The sequence below is a fragment of the Macaca thibetana genome, chromosome 20 (genome assembly GCF_024542745.1).
Source record: "Macaca thibetana thibetana isolate TM-01 chromosome 20, ASM2454274v1, whole genome shotgun sequence".
Taxonomy (NCBI): domain Eukaryota; kingdom Metazoa; phylum Chordata; class Mammalia; order Primates; family Cercopithecidae; genus Macaca; species Macaca thibetana.
This window is the reverse complement of record NC_065597.1, coordinates 47737497-47754200: the sequence shown is the minus strand read 5'-3', so window position 1 is coordinate 47754200 and position 16704 is coordinate 47737497. Positions and strand designations below refer to the sequence as shown.

At 45.8% G+C, this 16704-nt stretch overlaps 1 protein-coding gene across 1 annotated transcript in view; it reads right to left on the bottom strand.

Annotated features, from left to right (window-relative positions):
• The window catches only part of CD2BP2 (CD2 cytoplasmic tail binding protein 2), a 249448-nt gene that overhangs the window by 207472 nt on the left and 25272 nt on the right, over nt 1-16704 (bottom strand). The gene's annotated exons all lie outside the window — the stretch shown is intronic.

The window sequence follows — 16704 nt, the reverse complement described above, 5'->3', positions numbered from 1 at the left end:
GTTTATACTCCTAGGGTCCCGGCGAGGGCTGCTGCTGTAAGTGGTTGTAAAGGGGTGTTTGGTTTAGGCTGGGAGGCTGTGGGGTTCTTTTTTTCTCAGTGTAAGAGGAAGCGTTTTGTGTTCACTAAGATTCAAGTGGGAGTGTTGTTTAATGTTGGGATAAGGAGACAGTCTCGGGTGGTGGGTGTAGGGTAGGGATGGTGCAGGGAGAGGGGAGTCAAGGGAAGAGGGATAAACAGGGGAGGTGGTGGCCATTATAGTACCCTTAATTTTTGTTAAGGAGGTGGAGGCTAGAGAAACGAAGCCTGTCTTTATTGTTGGCGGCTTTGAGAATAGTATGTTCGGTGGGACGTTTCAGTTGTAGGGTAAAGTTGCAGTTTGGAATTCAGGTGGCTGAGGGGAATGCCAGAGGGTAGATGTCGTTGTACGCACAGTAGTGCTGGATAGAATAAGATTGTGTGGGTTGTTATGGCTCCTAATACGGGTTTATCACGGCTGCAGTGGGGGATAGGTTGTGTAAATAGGGATGTAAGGTTGTAACAGCTGGACCAAACTCATTAGTTAACTGGGGGGAGATTTCTGTTAATGCCTGTATGTCAAGTTTGTGGGGGCTGTTAATGAGGATTTCGGGATGGTAGGTTACTTGGTTGGAAGTCCAGTTATAGGCTGAGGCAGGGATTGCATTGTATATTGTGGAGAGGAGGGATAGAAGAGGTTCCTGAAGGTAGGGCCTTAGCTTCAATTGCTCAGTCAAGGGAAACAACCACATACCCAGCAATTTTGGGGGAGCCAGTGGGCACGGAAGAGGAGCTATTTATAAATGGCTGGTCATTGGGGTTGGTGAGAGGCTGGGAGGAAATGTTTGGAAAGTGTGGTTGCAGATGATCTAGGATGCTAGTGCAAGAATGAGTAGGAGGCGAAGAATATACAGGGAGTGAGGATGCTGTGTTGAGGGGAGCACTTTTGACAAGACTGAATTTGGGGTTTTCCATAAAGAGGGCATGGAGTAAGCCAGGGGCGGTGGTTCACGCCTGTAATCCCAGGACTTTGGGAGGCTAAGGCGGGTGGATCATGTGAGGTCAGGAGTTCAGGACCAGCCTGGCCAACATGGTGAAACCCTGTCTCTACTGAAAATACAAAAATTAGCTGGGTGTGGTGGCACACGCCTGTAATTCCAGCTACGCAAGACGCTGAGGCAAGAGTGAAACTCCATCTCAAAAAAAAAAAAAAAGGCATGGAGTAATTGAATCCATGAAGGAGGAAGAGAGCCTAATGCTCAGGAGGAGGGGAGATCCTGTAGATTATGACGACTGTGGACAGTGGTATTCTGGCTGAAAGTTGGTTTCCTGCCTTTTAGAGCTAAAATGGGCACCACTGCTAGTGCTTTAAGACAGGTTGGTCACCCTTTGACTGTTATCTAGTTGTTTAGAGAGTTAAGTTACAGGGGCAAAAAAAGGAGGAATTTTTTCCGGTTGTCCTAAGACATCGAGGGTTATTGCTCGGTTTTTGGCAGTATAGAGTGAAAGGTTGGGAGATATTAGGTAAGGACAGAGTTGATACAGTGACAAGAGCGGTTTGGAGTTTGCAGAAGCTGGGGAGTATGTTATGTGAGGAGTTTAGGGGTTCATTGAGAGGGCCTTTGGCCACTTTATAAAGGGGGTGAGCTAGGAGGGTAAAGTTGGGAATCCATATTCTAAAGAAGCCTGCTAACCCTAGGAAGGAATGGATTTCTCTTTTGGAGGAGGGCGGGGATAGATTATTTATTAATGCTGCTCGGGCTGGGGTCGTAGCCCGGGCCCCAGGGGAAAGCTGAATTTCTAAGTAGGTTACCATGGAGGTGGAGAGTAGTGGCAGTTTGAAAAGGATATCTCTGCCCAGGAGCAGAGTTGGACATGAGGGCAGGACTAAGGAAGAGTGAGTGAAGGAAAAGCTGTGCAGGGAGCAGAAGAGTGGAGGGGTGGCTCGGGGTTTGGAGACTTGTCCATCAATTCCTACAACAGAGACCTGGGAGGACTGGGTGGGTCCCGAAAAATTAGGTAAAGCAGCGTAGGTTGTCCTGGTATTAATTTAAAAATATATATATACTGGCCTACTTGCCACCATTCGGGTTACTTTTGGCTTGAATGAAGAGATGGTAGTTGTGGGGGGCATTTGTTCCAGGGCACCGTCAGTCTTCAGTGGCAAGGCCGATGAAATCTGAGTAGGAGGTTTTGGCTGGCTCAGGAGGGGATGGGGGTGGTCCTTGCTGGGACCTCTCACAGTCTGACTTCCAGTGGGGTCCTCCACAGAGGGGGCACAGCGTGGTGGGCTTTCCTGGGTTTGGGCATTGTCTGGACCAGTGGCCTTTATTGCCACACTTGAAACAGGTGCCAGATGGGGTGAATTGTTAGGAGGCGTCCATGTGGAGCTGTGGCCCCGTGGGCCTGCAGGGCCTCTGATGGTGAAGGCAAGCATTTGAAACTTTGCCAGTTTTTGCCTTTTATTTTCTTCATTATGATTGTTAAAGATTTTGAAGGCTAAATTAAGACGATCTCATTGTGGGGCTTGAGGGCCTTTGTCAAGCTTCTGAAACTTGCATCAAATATTGGGGGTGGATTGGGAGATGAACTGAACGTTTAAAATAGTGGTTCTTTTTGGGCTGGCTGGGTCTGGGTTGGTATATTTTCTCATGGCTTCAGTTAAATCAGAGAGGAAAAGGGTTGGGTTTTCATTAGGACCTTGGGTGGTTTCTGAAAGTTTTTTATAGTTCACTGCTTTATACACATCCTTTTTGAGTCCTGCAAGAAGACATACAATCATGTGGTCTTGATGGTGGCTTGCAGAGGCCCTGTCTTGATAATCCTAGAGGGGTCCTGGTTGGGGACTGCGTTTGCACCAGTAGGCTGGGCAGGAGCCTGGTGACGAATGGTATCAGCATGTGCCTCAGCTAGGGTCCAGATACAGTCTCAGTCTTCTGGGGTGAGGATGGAAAAGAGGATAATGTAGAGGTTATGCTAGGTTAGTTCGTAAGACTAGGTAAAGGTGCTGGAACTTCCTAATAGAAGAGGTAGGGTCTTCTGGAAATGAACCAAGTCTTTTGTTAATTAGAGAGAGATCACCAAAAGAGAAGGGAACATGAACTCTAACAATACTTTCAGCTCCTGCTGCTTCCTGAAGGGGAAGTAAAGGAGCTGGTTGCTGAGCATGTTGGGCCCAAGAGCGGGTGAGGGGCGGAGACGGAGAGGACTCAGAGTCAGAAAGGGGGTGGTTTGAGAGATGAGGGGAAAGGGGTGGAGCCGGAACGGGGGCATACAGTGGAGGATTAGGATGCTCCTGTGGAGGATCGTGATGCTGTCGGGGAGGGGGAAAATTGGCGGGGTCAAGGGAAGAGGAATCATCCGCTGGGGCTGTGGGGAGGGGGACAGGAGATGAGTCAGGTTTGGAGCAGAGGAGGATTTGGAAAGTAGAACAAGACTGACAGAGGGAAGGGTGGTTACAGAGAGTGAAGATGTAGCAGGACAAGCCACAGACAAAACCCCTCAGACACCGAGTTAAAGAAGGAAGGGCTTTATTTGGCCAGGAACTTCGGCAAGACTCATGTCTCCAATAACCAAGCTCCCTGAGTGAGCAATTTCTGTCCCTTTTAAGGGCTCAGAACTCTAAGGGGGTCCGCATGAGAGGGTCGTGATTGACTGAGCAAGCAGGGAGTACGTGACTGGGGGCTGCATGCACCGGTAATTAGATTGGAATGAAACAAGATAGGGATTTTCACAGTGCATTTCTTTTTTTTTTTTTTTTTTTTTTTGAGACGGAGTCTCGCTGTGTCGCCCAGGCTGGAGTGCAGTGGCCGGATCTCAGCTCACTGCAAGCTCTGCCTCCCGGGTTTTTACGCCATTCTCCTGCCTCAGCCTCCCGAGTAGCCGGGACTACAGGCGCCCGCCACCTCGCCCGGCTAGTTTTTTGTATTTTTTAGTAGAGACGGGGTTTCACCGTGTTAGCCAGGATGGTCTCGAACTCCTGACCTCGTGATCCGCCCGTCTCGGCCTCCCAAAGTGCTGGGATTACAGGCTTGAGCCACCGCGCCCGGCCTCACAGTGCATTTCTATACAATGTCTGTAATCTATAGACAACAATCGATTAGGTCAGGGGTCGATCTTTTAACTACCAGGCCCAGGGTCTGGCACCAGGCTATCTGCTTATGGATTTCATTTCTGCCTTTTAGTTTTTACTTCTTTTTTTGGAGGCAGAAATTGGGCATAAGACAATATGAGGGGTGGTCTCCTCCCTTCTGCCCCTTTGAGATGCTCACTCATTGGTGGGCGTTCTCACTTTCATTCTCACTATCCATGTCTTCTTGCAAGACAGATTGATAGTGATTCACATAGTACACTTGTGCTGAACCATTTTGGTGAACTAAGGTAGCGATGAAGCTTTTTATCATTTGAAGAAGTACAGGTAGCAAACAAGCGAGCAGTAAGCAGGTTTCTGTCACTATTATAACTCCTATTATAAGAGTTTTAAATCTTTTTAGTGCTGGGAACCATTTTCCAAACATGGCCCCAGGATCAAATCCATGCCACACTTGCAGAGGCACATGTGCCAGTTTTGTCTTATCTCTAACTATGTCTTCAACTACTTGCCCTTGATCATCTATGTGTAGACAGCAATTAGTAAGGTTAAATTTTCTACAGACCCCTCCTTCAGGGCTAGCAAGTAGTCGAGAGCTAATCTATTTTGATAGATAGCATTTCTCACCTGAGTTTCTTGCCAGGCCAGAATAGTCAAGGCTCTGCCAGTCTTATTAGTGATTATTTCTAAGATAGCTTGTAACCGTATGATTTGGTTGAGCATGTAAATGGGAGTCGGGTATCCCTATGAACCGTCTTGTTCCTAAGTACCAGGCCCATAATATTGTATGATTCTCTGAGGGGGCCATTCATCATCTTTTTAATTTTCTATAGCTATGCTTCTCTTTTTGCGGGAAGCACAGAGAGGGAAGCTCAGGAGTTCACCTGTTTTTATGGACAGTAGGAAGCAAGATGGTTTAATAGTGCCAATAACACAACTACCTGCCCACTGGTTGGGTAATTTGGTGTAAGCTCTATGCCCACATATCCAGTGTAATCTAGTGGGGGCTGTCCAGTCCTGGTGGGACTCCAGATGGGTTCACACAGTTTGCAACTTTGGGAATTTACTAAATGGGTTTTTCTTAGTGTGGTTTGAACTCCACTAGGTGGCTGTTTTTGTAGTAGTAGTATACAGTTTTTGCCCAAGGCAGCTGAGTCTTCCCACAGGAAGGGTGAAGTCCTTCCCTACTCTTGCTATACAGTATTGTGTAATGACTGAGGCTTTTAGGACCCAGAAGTTATCAGGGTGATTCTTTTGAGCTGGCAATTCATCAGGAACTGGGTCTGTAGATACTAATTCTCAGGCTTCCCATGGCCGTTGATCTCCCATTACAGTTCCTCTGCATACATAACATGAAGTGACATTGAGAGACTGGGCTACATGCTCAACTAATTGCAAAAACAAATTTCTTGTTTTTCCTGGAATTTCTGGTACTGACACATTCAGTTCATCATAGAAGATTTGAAATACTGGCTCAGGAGAGCATTTGTAAACTTCTCCTCAAACCACGATATTTACTCAAGGATCTAGTCTAGCCTCATCCATTCCTAGGATTACATGCTCCCTTTCTTTCCAGTGAGGATCAAGGGGGTTGGTTATTACTAGTTCTAAGGGGTTACACTGACCACTGGTACAGGAAGGGCTACTTTTCCTTTTCTGAAGGTGGACAGGATCTTTTTTATTTTTTATCTAAGTAGCCTAAATGACACAAGACCACTATCCACATTCTTTTCCACACAGTCTTAATTCATGACAAATGTACTTATTTTCTGCCATATAGCCTCTTTCCTAATTAAAGAGAACCACATCCTATTCCTAACTTATTACAATTAATGACAGCACAAGCATCAAACTTCAACGTGACTTGTTTGGACACCCCTTTTTCTTTTGTTTTCGCTAACCCTTGTTTCATTTATGAGCCCCCACCAGTCCTCAGGCCTTAATCTTATTTTAAAAACTGTGGCCATGGGAGGCTCAGATGGGTCATAACACACATCAGGTTGGTCATTTCCTGGGCTACATACTTTGCATAGAATAGCATTATACAAACAAGTTTTTTTGGGGTTTTTTTGTTTTTTTATTTTTTTTTTTTTGAGATGGAGTCTCGCTCTGTCGCCAGGCTGGAGTACAGTGGCCGGATCTCAGCTCACTGCAAGCTCCGCCTCCCGGGTTCACACCATTCTCCTGCCTCAGCCTCCCGAGTAGCTGGGACTACAGGCGCCCGCCACCTCGCCCGGCTAGTTTTTTGTATTTTTTTAGTAGAGACGGGGTTTCACAACAAGTTTTTTTGTTTAGAGTCCTGATACACTTATAATAATCATAAAATAATAGGACTGTAGCAACTTTTTGTCCTACCTCACTGATTTGATGTATACACTGGGAACAGTCCTCAGTCTAAGGAAGGTCGGTTAAAGTCCTTACTGTACAAGTCCAAATTTTAAGGAAAATGAGTCCTGCGATGACTTTTCTCATGCTTCAGCTGTGTGTGGACCAGTCAGCTTCCAGGTGTGACTGGAGCATGGCTTATTGTCTTCTTCAGAGTCACTTTGCAGGGGTTGGTGAAGCTGCTCCCGTCCACATACCTCTCACAGTCTACTGATGTTTAAGGATGTTCTCGGAGTTGGGCCTGCTAGAATAAACTGAGTCCAACCCCTCTACACAGTTATGTTCAACTGGGCTCTCTGATACCGGGAGCAAGGTGACAGGGTGTAGGGTGTTGCAAACTTCAATGGTTATGTGGGGATTTTCACATAGCAAGCTTTGGTACTTGGTTAATCTAGCATTTGTTAACCAATGATGTCCTTTGGTAGTCATTAAAGTTATCACAGCATGGGGGGCCTTTATATTCAGGTTTTTCCCAAGGGTTAATTTATCTGCTTCTTGTGCTAACAGGGCCGTTGCTGCTAGGGCCCTTAGACATGGGGGCCAGGCTTTGGAAACCCTGTCTAGTTGTTTTGAGAGATAGGCCACTGGCCTTGGCCAGGGCCCCACAGTCTGGGTTAAAACTCCAACTGCAGGCTGGGCGCAGTGGCTCAAGCCTGTAATCCCAGCACTTTGGGAGGCCAAGATGGGCGGATCACGAGGTCAGGAGATCGAGACCATCGTGGCTAACACGGTGAAACCCCGTCTCTACTAAAAATACAAAAAACTAGCCAGGCGAGGTGGCGGGGGCCTGTAGTCCCAGCTACTCTGGAGGCTGAGGCAGGAGAATGGCGTAAACCCGGGAGGCGGAGCTTGCAGTGAGCTGAGATCCGGCCACTGCACTCCAGCCTGGGTGACAGAGCGAGACTCCATCTCAAAAAAAAAAAAAACTCCAACTGCCATTTTTTATCTTTCTGACACATAGGGCATAAAGGATTTTGTCAGGTCAGGTAGCCCCAGGGCTGGGGCCGACATGAGTTTTTCTTTTAATTCATGAAAAGCTTGTTGCTGGTTGTAATAGATGTAGTTTATCCAATTTACATTTTTATTAACTGTTACCCACCAAAATATTGACTCACATCCTGCAGCTATTTGATTTTAGGCTTTAAATTGATCTGGTATTGCCCATGGGACTCCAGTTGTGTCTAAATGGATGTGAGAGTTGAAAGACCCATAAGGGGCTTCTCTCACTTTACGACGTCTTATTTTTCCTCCCTCTGGTTGATGAAATGCCAGGGTGAGAGGGATAGCCAATTGGACTAAAGCACAAGTGCCACTCCATTTATTCGGCAGAGTGCCCAGTAAATGTCCACCACAATACCACCACACATCTGCTTGGGGATGAACGAGGGCTGACTAATTGAAAACCTCTTGAAAATTTTTAAGCTCATTGCATCCCTTCAGGTCTCCAAGGAATGCTAACTGTCCTCCCTGTCATGAGAGACACAAAATGAACTTAGTGTTGGGAGACGAAGGCTGGATGGCCCTTGGGGGCTGACCCGCAGGGTGCCAGACTTCAGAATATAGCCAAGAGAGCTTGGCACAACTTATTACTCCAGACTGTAGAATCCTGGAAAACAGCTACCATGTAGCCCATGCCTGGTTGACTGGAGGACCTCCTTAGTGGAAAGGGGACAATCTGGGCCTCTGGCCTGCCACGTGCAAAGCATAACAATTGCTTTTGCTTAACTTGCAGATGGAATATTTGATCCGTTCTAACCAGGCATTTGCATCTTGGTGTGCTGTCTTAATTGTCAAAGTTTGTTTTAAGTCTTTAACTTCTATGATCCTCTAGTAAAATGAATGTATGATTTTGGGAAATTATAAAAACCAGTTGAGGCAGTCCATCCTTGCTCTTTAGTGGTCCACAGAATGTTGGACCAACTACAGCATAAAATCTCTACATTGGGGAGCAAGACTCCTGGTTGACACTGGAGTCTTTAGTGAAATTTCCCCAGATTAAATGGTCCTAATTTAATAATGCCCAGTCTGAGGAGAGTCAGGAAGGACAGAGGTACATTTCTGAAGTGGAGAACTGTCTTTGACTTGGCAAGCCTGCACAGGGTACAACAAGGCAAGCATTAAATGCGATAGTTTGAGGCAAAAATTGACTTGGTTATGTTAATAACCAGATGGTCAGCAATAGAGTGAGGAAAGAAGGAAGAATAATAGAATAGATGAAAGAGTTAAATTTTTCTTTTTTTTTTTGAGACGGAGTCTCGCTGTGTCTCCCAGGCTGGAGTGTAGTGGTGTGATCTCAGCTCACTGCAAGCTCCGCCTCCCGGGTTCACGCCATTCTCCCGCCTCAGCCTCCCAAGTAGCTGAGACTACAGGCGCCGCCACCACGCCCGGCTAGTTTTTTGTATTTTTAGTAGAGACGGGGTTTCACCATGTTAGCCAGGATAGTCTCGATCTCCTGACCTCGTGATCCACCCGCCTCGGCCTCCCAAAGTGCTGGGATTACAGGCTTGAGCCACCGCGCCCGGCCAAATTTTTCTTAGCTTTAGTTTGGTAGGGTTTTTCTCTGGGATTGTGGCCCGAGACTCTGGAGAGCGTGGTGCTTTGACTCGGGTGTGATGAGTCCATCCTTTTTCTGCTATACAAAGAGCAGTCTTGGTGGTTAGCAGCACAAGGTAGGGTCTTTCCTAGGCTGGCTCGAGTTTATCTTCTTTCTACCCTTTGATAAGAAGGTGATCTTCAGGCTGGTGCTGGTTTACTGGAAATTCTAGGGGAAGTCCCTGTGCTAAAAGACTTTTAGTTTTGAGGGAAAGGAAATTGGAAGATAAACCAAGTATATAATTTCTAAGAAATTGACTTTTTGTTTTAAATGTGGGGACATCAACAGTGGACTTTGTAGACTTTGGTGCCTTCTTACTGAGAAGTTTCCTTTAGCACTGATTTTTATTAGTTTTTAGACCAAAGAAAGCCAAACACCATTTTATATTTAATAATGCTTCTTCTATGATTTTTATACCAAACTAAATTTCACCTTTATATTAGTGTGCTATTAATGTTAAACTTAGTTTTAATAAAACTTTGTTTACATATTTATTCAATTTTTAATGTCAGACCATAAGGTAAGATTTTTATAGACTCTTTTTAACTTTTTATAATCTTTGTTAAAGAGCAGATTAGTGATTTAAGAAAAATCTGCTGTGTCTTTATTTTAATGTCCAGTTCACAGAAAAACTGGATGATACTCCTTTAACTTTAGCTAATGTGTTTACACACAGAATTTTTAAAAATATAATTAACATTTTAAAACTTGTTTAAACCTTCAAAACAAAAAAATTTTTAACCTTTTAATGTAGGTAAAAATTTACGTTCTTAAACCTCCTTAAAATCCTTTTACCAAACGTATATTTTACTTTCTTTATACACCTTGCACATAAACTGTTTTTTTTTTTTCCAGTAGTTTTACATTCAGGAGGCCTAGTTACTTTTAAATTATACAACATTTCTTGCATAAACTCTTTTTTTAATAACATTTTTCTCTTTCACGACTTTCACAGACAACTCTCCAACGTGCCTCAACTTTCTGACTTATTACAAACATTTATTTCTTTAAACAACCAGTTAATTTATTTCAGGTCAAAAATTTACCATAGAACACTCTTTTGACATAAATTCTGCTCCCCCCCTTTTTTCCTTTTTTTTTCCCGAAGATGATAACTATTATTTTCCAAAGCGAACTTCTTTTATGTCTGTGGACTAGACTGTCTAGGGCCACAAGATTAGAAGTTACTATAATACATGTTACACTGTTAACTTTTAGCAAACTTTACTTTTGTTGAAAACCTTGTAAGTCTGGTTTTTTAATTATCCTTTGCTATTAATGAGACCTTGTTTTGTCCAAATTAACTTAGAATTGGTGTCAGGCCTCTGAGCCCAAACTAAGCGATGGTATCCCCTGTGACCTGCACATATACATCCAAATGGCCTGAAGCAACTGAAGATCCACAAGAGAAGTGAAAATAACCTTAACTGATGACATTCCACCATTGTGATTTGTTTCTGCCCCACCCTAACTGATCAGTAGACTTTGTAATCTCCCCCACCCTTAAGAAGGCTCTTTGTAATTCTCCCCACCTGGAAAATGAACTTTGTGAGATCCGCCCCCTGCCCACAAAACATTGCTCCTAACTCCACTGTCTATCCCAAAACCTATAAGAGCTAATGATAATCCACCACCCTTTGCTGACTCTCTTTTTGGACTCAGCCTGCCTGCACCCCAGTGAAATAAACAGCCTTGTTGCTCACACAAAGCCTGTTTGGTGGTCTCTTCACTTGGAGGCACATGACAATTGGTATAGATAGCTATTTTTTTGTCCTTCAGTTACCTGGGAGGAACCATCGATTGTCCTGTCCTGAAGGGAGTTCCTCCTAGGTCTGGTCTGACCTTTGTATGGTAATTAAGATTTAGATCCCCTGTTAGGAAACCTGCTGGGTTAAGGGAATTTTCAGTGCTTAATGTTAAATCATCCTTTTCGGTTTTTTTGCCCTTAGGATACTTCTGAACTGGTGAGGTATGCTCACAATGAGGTTTCCTCTAAAAGTTATTTTTTTACTTTTTTCTGTTAACAAAGCAGTTGCCGCTACAGATTGAATGCATTTGGGCCATCTGTGGTTTACTGGGTTAAGGATTTTTGATAGGAAGGCCTCAGTGCTTTTGGGATATGCCCTTGTTTACACTGATAACAAAGTTGTATTGGTGTGTTATAGGGTTATGGAGAATACCTTCAATTATCAATTATAGGTTTTAAATTTACATTGGCTCTTAAAGGAATAGGGTACACTGTTTTTTTTTCTTAACTACTTGTATATCACTTTCTTTCTTTCTCTCTCTGATTTTCTGTCTCTTTTTCTCTTTGACTTTCCTTTTGCCTCTGTCTCTTTCTCTCTTTCTCTGCTGGTCTTTCCTGCCTCTGCCAACAGCTTATGCTGCTGTTCTCTCAACCACTGTGGCGGGGGAAGGGGGGGTCAGTTTCCAAAACCAGCTGTAATGAAGTGTCTATATACAGGAACTGTGCTGGGTGCCCTGGCTTACAGGTAACTTTGTGCCATACCTTTGAAACAAGGGACCTGTTCAGGCTTCCTTCTGATGGCCAACCCATCTCTAATGCGGGCCAGTCTATCTTACACAAAGTTTTAAGTTTTCCTGGTGTCATAGTACTCCGTAGTCTCCCTTAAATCCTTTCTTGAAAATTTTCAACATAGTTCCTAGTTGGGTGGGCTTACTTTGTGCCTCACCCATGCTTCTTCGAGACAGAACACCACACTCACAACACACACACACCACAAAACAAAGAACGGGTAAAAAGGGCACACACACACTTTTACAGTTTACACCAAACCAGAATCAAAACCAAAATCAGAGTATCAAGAAATCCAAGCCAGGTCAAAACCAAAACCAAAGTATTAAGCAATCCAAGTCAAGTCAAAAACAAAAACCAAAGTGCTGGTACAGGCACATCGTGGGTGATCAGGCCACACTTCCACTCAAATGCAGTGGGCAAATTCCAAAGACTAGTCTTACCAAGTTTCAGATGTCCAGACTCCAAGTGCCAGTTCCTTCCCGGTGTTCAGCCACTGCGTTGATCCTCCATGGGGACCTGTCATGCACTACTCTGGCAAGGCGTTCCACCGGGGCAATTGCCTACCCTGGGGCACTCTCAGGATCCTAGTCACTCAAGCTGGCTGGAGTCCCCCACAGCGATGCTCCACAGGGCAGGCCTAAGCCACCTAAGGGGCTGCCTCAACTTTCCGTTAATCACCTCACTTCCCAGTCAGGGAACCAAGAAATGTAGCAGGACAAGCCGCAGACAAAACCTCTCAGATGCCAAGTTAAAGAAGGAAGGGCTTTGTTCAGCTGGGAGCTTCAGCAAGTCTCATGTCTCCAACAACCGAGCTCCCTGAGTGAGTGATTCCTGTCCCTTTTAAGGGCTCACAACTCTAAGGGGGTTCACATGAGAGGGTCATGATCAATTGAGCAAGCAGGAGGTATGTGACTGGGGGCTGCATGCACTGTTAATTAGATCAGAACAGTACAGGGATTTTCACAGTGCTTTTCTATACAATGTCTGTAATCTATAGATAACATAACCAATTAGGTCGGGGTCAATCTTTAACTACCAGACCCAGGGTGTGGCACCAGGCTGTCTGCTTGTGGATTTCATTTGTGCCTTTTAGTTTTTACTTCTTTCTTTGGAGGCAGAAATTGGGCATAAGACAATGTGATGGGTGGTCTCCCTTAAGGCCTGAACATAAGGAATCTCAGACCATTTCCCATTGTGATGGTAATAGTTGTAAAGTGCTGTTTTGGGGCCATTGGGAACCATTGTCCAGTTGGTATTGAGGCCATGTGGTATTACAGTAAAAGATAAGCCTCCTAGAAGGGACCTCTGAACAGAGCCCAAGAGCACTGAGATTGTGGAATGGAGGAGGTGGGGGTAGAGGAAGAAGAGACTGCCAGTGACAAGAATGGCAGGAGAGGGCATCCCTTTTCTTGTGGAACTTCTCCGGAATAGAGGAGGTAACTGCCGTGTCAGGCATCCCTGAAATGGAAGAGCCAGAGGACAGAGGAAGACCTTGGCCCAGCGCTGGGTCTTTTGGAAATGGAGAGATGGGCAGTCAAGGGTTCCAGGGAATGGCAACAGTCTCTTTTTACTCACCCTGGTGGAGGCTTTGATGGTGGATGAAGTTGCCAGCAATGGCAGAGTCTAGGAGATTCTCTGGGTCTTTGGCAGGTTTGGGGAAGGGAAGATTGGCCGGGAGAGGGGTGATAGGGTAGGGAGAGGGGGGAGAGAGAGAGAGAGGGAGGAGGGGGAGGGTCTATCCCCTTCCCGGGTTTCAGCACCAGAATGTAAGGTCAGCCAAGAGAACGCAAAAATAGACCCAAAGTTAGGCAGGCAAGTTTTTATTAACCTGCCAGCTGCTCCCCTAATAGAGAAGCAGCAGCCCCAAGCTTACAGAATGAGGGGTTTATATTGGGGAGGGGAGTTTGAGGGAGTTCTTTCGTATGGCCACATCCCGGGGTTGTTTGTTGGTTAATTTCGCTACGTATTACCTTGTGATGTTTATTACAGGAGGGTGCAGGTAAAGTTTGTTTATGTTCCCACCAACTCCCCTGTCCGATGTGGGTGGTTTGCAATTGGGGTTTGCTTATTGCAGCAAGGTCTGATAAGTGAAGTCTGCTGGCTTCACTGTGGCACCTAGATAAGGGCTTAGAAATATAAAGAGGCTTGGGGGAAGGGTGGGCAGCACCAAGCAGCTTTCTTGGGCAGTTTGTCCCTAACAAAGGACTGGTTTGGAGTCAGGGAATCCTGGGGAAGAATACTGACCACTCAGGAAACATATAAAAAAATAGACACATATCCTACGACTACATTCATTTCATGAAAATGTATTGGCCCCCTCGGGTGCCAAGCATTATTCTAGATGTTCTGGGTGGTGAAGACATTGTTGAGGCAAGATAAAGTCCCTGCACTAAGTTTACACTAGGCTGGGGGAGAGAGATACCAAGTATGAATTCAGCTGACACAAGTTTGGGGAAGACCTTCTAGGCAGATTGTGTCCAGGACAAAAACACAGAGGCACAATTCTGAGGCTTCTAACATGGGACAGACAGGCTCCTGGAGGAATTTCTTGGAGATAGTGCCAAAGGGCACTGACAGATGAATTCAATTTGGAAGTGTAGCCTATATAGAACAGAATAGCTAGAACAAAGACTCATTAAGATAGAGGCATGGGCTCTATTAGCTGAGCGTGGTGGCAAGTGCCTGTGGTCACAGCTACTTGGGAGGCTGAGGTGGGAGGATCACTTGAGTCCAGGAGATTGAGGCTGCAGTGAGCCCAGATCATGCCACTGCACTCCAGGGGACAGAGCAAGACCCTGTCTCAAAAAAGCATTCATAGCTAGTACACCCATGGCCTTCGAGGCCCGTGACAAACCAACCTTCTCAAAGTCAAACCCCCCATCTTTTCCTACAGGAAAACGATCCCACTTAGCTCCAGCTAAACAGATGGAATCTGTTCTCTGAACATGCCTGTTTTTTTCTGGAGACAGGGTCAGTCTTCTGTCAGTCAGGAAAGTGCTGAGATTACAGGCATGAGTCACTGCCTGGCCTGACATGCCTCTACCTTTTTTTTTTTTTTTTGAGATGGAGTCTTGCTCTGCCGCCCAGGCTGGAGTGCAGTGGCATGATCTCGGCTCACTGCAACCTCTGCCTCCTGGGTTCAAGTGATTCTCCTGCCTCAGCCTCCCGAGTAGCTGAGACTACAGGTGCCTGCAATCACACACAGCTAATTTTTGTGTTTTTAGTAGAAATGGGGTTTCACCATGTTGGCCAGGCTGATCTTGATCTCTTGACCTCGTGATTCACCCATCTCAGCCTCCCAAAGTGCTGAGATTACAAGTGTGAGCCACCGTGCCCAGCTAATTGTTGTAGAGATGGGTTTTCGCCACGTTGGCCAGACCGCTCTTAAACTTCTGGGGCTCAACTAATCTGCTCCCATTGGGTTCCCAAAGTGCTGGGATTACAGGCGTGAGCCACTGCACCTGGCAACCTACATTTTTTTTTTTTTTTTCAGACGGAGTCTCGCTTTGTCACCCAGGCTGGAGTGCAGTGGCACGATCTCGGCTCACTGCAAGCTCCGCCTCCCAAGTTCACGCCATTCTCCTGCCTCAGTCTCCGAGTAGCTGGGACTACAGGCGCCCACCACCACGCCCAGCTAATTTTTTTTTTTGTATTTTTGGTAGAGATGGGTTTTCACGGTGTTAGCCAGGATGGTCTCGATCTCCTGACCTCATGATCCACCCGCCTCAGCCTCCCAAAGTGCTGGGATTACAGGCATGAGCCACCGGGCCCAGCGTACAACCTACATTTTTAAAAGACACTCAGCCAGGCACAGTGGTTCACACCTGTAATCCCAGCACTTTGGGAGGCTGAGATGGGAGGATCACTCAAGGTCAGGAGTTTGAGACCAGCCTGGGCTCCTGAGACAGCTTCCAAAAATAAGAACCCACAACAACAAAAGAAAGACCAGCCTGGATGACATAGTGAGACCCTTTCTCTAAAAAAAAATTTTTTTTTAATTAGCCAGGTGTAGTGGTGCATGCTTGTAGTCCCAGCTATGCAGGACCGAGGTGGGAGGATAGCTTGAGCCCAGAAATTCAAGGTCACAGTGAGCTAAAATCACACCTCTGCATTCCAGCCTGGGTGGCACGGAGACCCTGCCTCTAAGTAATAATAATGACAATAAAAGATAACCTAGTGACTCTGCATCAGGGAGGCCTCGTTTGAAAAACTAGCCGAGTATTCGCTTCTTTGGGTCATACACATCTTTGCATGTCCTATTCCTAGAGACACACATACACAAACATTCCAAAGAGTTCTAGGGGTCTTGGAGCTCAGATCAACACCTACCCTTTTTTTTTATTATTATTTTTTGAGATGGAGTTTTACTTTTTTCTTTTTTTTTTTTTTTGAGACACAGTCTTGCTCTGTGGTCCAGGCTGGAGTGCAGTGGTGCAGTCTCGGCTCGCTGAAACCTCTGCCTTCCGGGTTCATGCCATTCTCCTGCCTCAGCCTCCCAAGGAGCTGGGACTACAGGTACCTGCCACCTTGCCCAGCTAATTTTTTTGTATTTTTAATAGAGACGGGGTTTCACCATGTTAGCCAGGATGGTCTCAATCTCCTGACCTCATGATCTGCCTGCCTCGGCCTCCCAAAGTGCTGGGATTACAGGGGTGAGCCACCACACCTGGTCCAAGATGGAGTTTCACTCTGGTCACCAAGGCTGGAGTGCAGTGGCACAATCTTGGCTCACTGCAACCTCTACCTCCCTGGTTCAAGCAATTCTCATGCCTCAGTCTCCTGAGTAGCTGGGATTACAGGTACCCGCCACCACGCCTGGCTAACTTTTGTATTTTTAGTAGAGACAGGATTTCACCATGTTGGCTAGGCTGGTCTTGAACTCCTGACCTCAGGTGATCCACCTGCCTTGGCCTCCCAAAGTGCTGGGATTACAGGTGTGAGCGACTGTGCCCGGTCTCCTACCCTTAAATGGCCTGGACAGAAGAGGGATGGGCATGTGGCCATGGCCTTTACTTCTCACTCTGGCTGGCCACTTGGATGTGGCTTATTCTGTTGATGCAGACAAGCATATCCCCAATGC